The sequence below is a fragment of the Notothenia coriiceps genome, unplaced genomic scaffold (assembly GCF_000735185.1).
Source record: "Notothenia coriiceps isolate Sejong01 unplaced genomic scaffold, NC01 NC01_scaffold00037246, whole genome shotgun sequence".
In the NCBI taxonomy this organism is placed as follows: domain Eukaryota; kingdom Metazoa; phylum Chordata; class Actinopteri; order Perciformes; family Nototheniidae; genus Notothenia; species Notothenia coriiceps.
In genome coordinates, this window is record NW_011369947.1 from 10,354,173 (window position 1) to 10,358,774 (window position 4,602).

Here is a 4,602-nt window from a genome sequence, read left to right on the forward strand (position 1 = left end):
TGTTAGAAATTAAAATCAATGTTGATATGGCGTAATTTGAATTAAATACACTATTTAATTTAAATCAGTTTTATTCTAAAAAACCCGAAGTTCACACTATTAACACTTTTATTCTGAAAATTCTTCATTTCCAGTTAGCATTAGCATGTGGCGAAATGCTACGTTTTCATATCGTGAATTGAAGGTGAACTGACATGTGATGTTGTACACTAAACACACTGGGATTAGCACTCATTTATTGCCGCTGAATAACGTTTATCAGGGAATGTTTAAATAACCACAGACACCAGAATGATGTAATTTAGCTACAGAAAAAGGCAGGAATTGCATTGGACCCGCCCCCCGACGACGCCGGCCAATAGGAGAAGACCTCAGATGACAACAGGAAGAGCAAGCCAAGAATTGACCTCTTCTACCCCCTGACCTGTACTGACCGGTCGTTGGATGTGGAGAGCGCCTCCACTCGCACATTTCATTTTGTACACCACCGCATCTTTTGTGTAATTAAATGCTGTTNCCCCTTGGAATAAGACTGGGACACGTTGACACACAACCTCGTATTTCTCTTTAGCTGCCACTGCTGGGGTGAAACTAAGTTAGTTTGTAAAGCTTTTACGAAAGGAACGACGACGGCCTGTTCTTTCTGGTTTTGTTGATGCAAGTGGGGCTCCGTATTGGAGGTTTTTGGGAAAGCTCCCGACACCACACACTCTAATTTATCGGGGTTAACGAAAATGCATTTATTTTGTAACTTACACAGAATTAACTATCAATTTCCCCAAATTGCAATCACACGGCCAACACCAAACTCCTTTTATGTATTCTTGTGGTTATAAATTTTTTTAACAAATAAGAAAAGGGCGTATAAAACGTAAAACGTAAAGGCGTAAAAGCCGTGAAGGGTAGGGCGTAAAGTGGCGTATTTATGTTATTTTTGTGTATGTTTTGGGGCTACAAATTAGCGTTAAGTTCTAAATCGGCGATAGTACGCTAAAAAACGGCGGCAAAAAGACCTCCCAGATTATTGTCGTTGATTGATGAAAACCTGACAGTCTAACCGTCTGGGATTAAACAAATCGTAGTCTTATTCTGGTAAGATACAACAAAGTGGGAACTTTCTCGTAGAACGTCCAAAAAAATAAAAAAGATGTAAATACGGAATTGAACGAATTTAATGTTAATTTATTCTACTTACGCTCCTAGAACTATACAGAGCATTTTACTAGTTAGACGTAGTGGAAAAAAATTAACATTAAAAGTTCGTTCAAATTCGTTTAATTTACATCTGTTTTTATTTTTTGGAACCCCGTCTACGAGAAATCCCACGTTGTGCTCGGATCTTACACAGAATACAAGACCTCGATTTGTATTCATCGGGACAGAAACCGTACGACTCACGGTTTCGAGGTTCAATCTAACGACAATAACTGGGAGCGTCTTTTGCCCGCCCGTTTAGCGAACTAATACGCCCATTGTAAGCGTAAAACCGGTCTTTAGTAGAAATGTTCGTCGGTAAATGAGATGGATTAGATTTTTTTCATCTTGGTGTTTTCTCTATCGTGTGAGCTCCACACGTTCACTCTATAGTGTTGTTTACATTCTGTGATGCGCGAGCTGATGACGTCACGTCAAGACGAGTTAACTTTTTTTTCTCTCAACTTTGTGTGGAAAAATGCGGGGATTATGCAGCCTTTTGATAAATATGCGGCCTTTTAAAAATCTGCGCCATTTTGCTGATTATGCGGTCAATTCTGCGATCGCAGAATCGCGTTTTTCTGGAGGGTCTATGTTATGTGTGAGTGGGACTGTAGCAAAAGTTATGGCTGCAGCAGTATTAAATAATCATCAAACTATTCCTATTGTAGCATCTTTATCATGCAGATAAAGTTATAGCTCAAGGTTAAGACTATGTTAACCCTTTCTCCACTCCTAGTGTTGGACCATTGTGTTTGAAGAGCAGATATTAGGACAAGAGACACAAACAGCCACTAATCCAAGTATAGTGAAAGTGATGCAAGAGATTATGCAATGTGAAGGTACAGAGAGCTTAATAGTATTTTTTCTTGTTTTTAAACAGCTCATAAATTATGTTTAAAAAGGCGCTTGACATATATTTTGTATAGGTGACGTGTATCGGGCAAATGTATTATCACATCTTATTCTGTTGCATCCATTCGAATCAATCTTAAAATCTGTCTGTTATACATTTTAAGAGTTTAATTTAATAATGTATACCCCTAAATATACCCCTAAAATTAATACATTATTATTGAAATAATACATATTGCTAGCTAGCTAATTTAAATGTTGACATGCTAACATCCTCAATCCTGATATCGCTAAAAAAAGGATAAAGCATTGGAATAATTAACACTAACAGACAGAAATAAGGATATAAATGGATGTTGTCTTGTGATTGAGTCGTATTGTGATTATGTACAGTATTTCCGAAGGCCAGCCCAAAAGTTAGCATCACAAGGGTGTTAAAAAAGTACTTTTCGGAGTAATGCAGAACATAAGAAACCCTAAAATGAGTCAGCATTTTACCACCTACGAACCCTCGTCTCAAAGTCAGTGTTATTTTGAACTTGTTTTTGGTTAAATGCTTATGTTAGTATCTCTGTTGTACAACAAGCTTAAGTGATTTTTATTGTCAGTAAATAACCCACTCAGTCGGGTGATTACTTTTATGCTTGAAAATCACAAAGTGGTGTTAATATGTGGAGAGTATCCATAAACGTGTGTTTGCCACATAGCTTATTTTCTGCAATACACCAAAACCAATGGAAAAATCCCATTGGCTTTTTGTCGAGGATTTCCTTGCAATGCTAACTGCCAGAATAAACGTCATCAGTGCTTCACTCTACTGGAGATAATAAAAATTGTATAGAATAACATGAGCTTTATTCTTTAAGCTTATACTAGCTAAATGTGACTGTAATGCAAAAGCAGAGTTTTCCTTTTTCGTACCATAATGCAACACAAAACTGCAGATTCATTAAGATGACTCCTGGTAGTGGGGAAACTTCAATTCCTGTCAATGTTTCTGAAGTCACAGAGAATGAGTCCTGGTGACCAGATTCAAGTTTCTGGAAGCTTACTGAAGACAAGATAAGAACAAATCCTCCACATGAAGTTTCTATACCTGACCTTTACCCCTTTTATCCTTTACAGCCACACAAGCCCTCTGACAGGACCACTCGACTCTCCACCCACCCCCTCCCCTGCCTCCATCCCTCCAGCTTCTCCCCTCTCTCCACCTTCCCTGCCATCATCCAACCTTCCACTCCGGCCATGTCGACCCAAACCCCCGCCTCCCCTCAAGTCCTCCTGTCCTCCTGCTGCAACTCCTCCAGCCCTTCCTCCCCCTCTCCCTCCTGTCTCAAAACCTCCTCCCACCCTGTCCTCCAACCCTCCTCCCCCATCTCTTCCTCCTCCTCTCTCCCCTACTCCGGCATCTCCTCCTCCCATCCTTTCTCCCCAGCCCTCTGATCCTACTCCTTATCCCCCTCCTCTTCTCGATCCATTATCGCCAACAATTCCATCCTCCTCATCTCCTCCAACTCCCCCTGTTGTCCCACCATCCTGTTCAACTCCCCCATTGCTGAGTCCTTTAGATCGGCTGCTTGGTAGTGTCACGGTGTGGCAGCCCAAAGGACTCAGCCAGGACCGAACCACCAGCATATTGGAGAAAGAGACGTCCGGGGTGAGATACACATACATTTATACTCTGTTTACCCTCTAAGCTTTCACTTACACTTCTTCTGGAAAGAGAAGTTTGGATGTCTTATATGGAGGACAGAACATGACATAAGTATAAAAAAATAAAAAAATAAATGTGTAAATAAATGTATGAAGAAATAAATAAATAAATACGGAAATAAATAAATACAGGAATAAATAAATACAGAAATAAATCAATGTGGAAATAAATACACAAATAAATAAATAAAATAATAAATGCATAAATATATATGGAAATAAATATGGAAATAAATACTATTATTACTATTTCTACATTTACGGTCACTTACATTTATTTATCTATGTATTTCTGTGTCCATATGCTAATTAAGTGGGCGGTCCTAACCTCAGTCTGAAGCATGATTGCTTACAGGAGTGTGATCATTTCTGGACAGTTAGAAGCTAAACTGCATTTCGTTGTCTCAGTACCTGTAATCTGTGCAATAACAATAAAGTTGAATCTAATCTTGAGCAGGAACAAATGTATTTACTTAGTACATATGTGAGACTGATCATAGACACATGATGACACAAGTTACCTTCCTCACAACATATCTGACATTAACGATTAAACACATTTGTGCATTCTTTATAAATGCAAACTGGTAAAGACCACTGACGGAAGTAATTTTGCAAAGTAGTGGTTCTGTCTTTTACATGTAGGATTCAACCCCCCTCGCAACGTCTACTTGTTGAATAATATAGTGATGGTTTCTTACCGAGGTTCACAGACAGTAACTTTNTTGTATGTCAAAAACTGAGTTTTCATATTAGCTGCTAATGATAGCTTCCCGAATGTATGACAGCTTCCCGTTTTGGGTATTCTGGCTACGCGTCACTCTCACTGTGTGTGTGTGT